This window comes from Elephantulus edwardii, unplaced genomic scaffold (genome assembly GCF_000299155.1).
Source record: "Elephantulus edwardii isolate Elephantulus edwardi_28Jun2011 unplaced genomic scaffold, EleEdw1.0 scaffold00075, whole genome shotgun sequence".
Taxonomy (NCBI): domain Eukaryota; kingdom Metazoa; phylum Chordata; class Mammalia; order Macroscelidea; family Macroscelididae; genus Elephantulus; species Elephantulus edwardii.
Genome location: NW_006399825.1, coordinates 8,063,143 through 8,063,911, shown reverse-complemented (window position 1 = coordinate 8,063,911; position 769 = coordinate 8,063,143).

Below are 769 nucleotides of genomic sequence, written 5' to 3'. Positions count from 1 at the left end.
CCTGAATCACTCATGGCCGGGTGGGGCCGCCCGCCCGCCGAGAGCCGCCCTTCTAGTCCACACTCATCTTTCATACGTGGGAGACTTGGATTTGTGAATGTATGTCGTGCAGCGTTCCGAGAACTCTGCCCCTGGGGGTGGCGTCGCGGGCTCCTCCGGGACTCTGGGAGGAAAGCCTCGAGGGGCAGAACCGCCCCATTGTTTGGTGGGCCGGAGCCCGGAGAGTTCAGACGGAGCCGCCTTTCCCAGAACCCGAGACCTTGGCCTCTGGAGGTTCCCCTCGCGGGCTCAAACAAAAGCCGGAATCGCAGAGACCCGACCCCCCGTCTAAACTGATGTTTTTGCCCCTGCTGGCGTCCGGCTCTCCCCTTGCACCCATTCACTTCGCCCTTCTTAGCTGACAAGAATATTGAACGTTTGGAAGGAAGTGAAGCCAGAAAGGAAGCTCTTTCTTTTAGAATTCTATAAACCATCCGGCCTCGCTGCCTATCTCTGCAGCGTGGTTTCTACTTCTCTGAGGGTGGGCCTTTCTTCACAAAGGCTGGGGGGCTTTGAGCGAGGACCAGTGGGTGGGTGGGTGGAGGGGAGCCAAGTCTTCGCCCCCCAGGAAATGCGCAGGCCCACTTGGTAAAGCGGCTTCCCTGGGTCCGCAAAGGATCTGTTCGGGTTTTTTTGGTTTTTTCCTGATCTGCAAACCTGTTTGTTGTCGAGCACAGAGGATGAGGAGGGGCTGCCCTCCTGCAGCCCCGGCCCGCCCCTGCAGGATCTG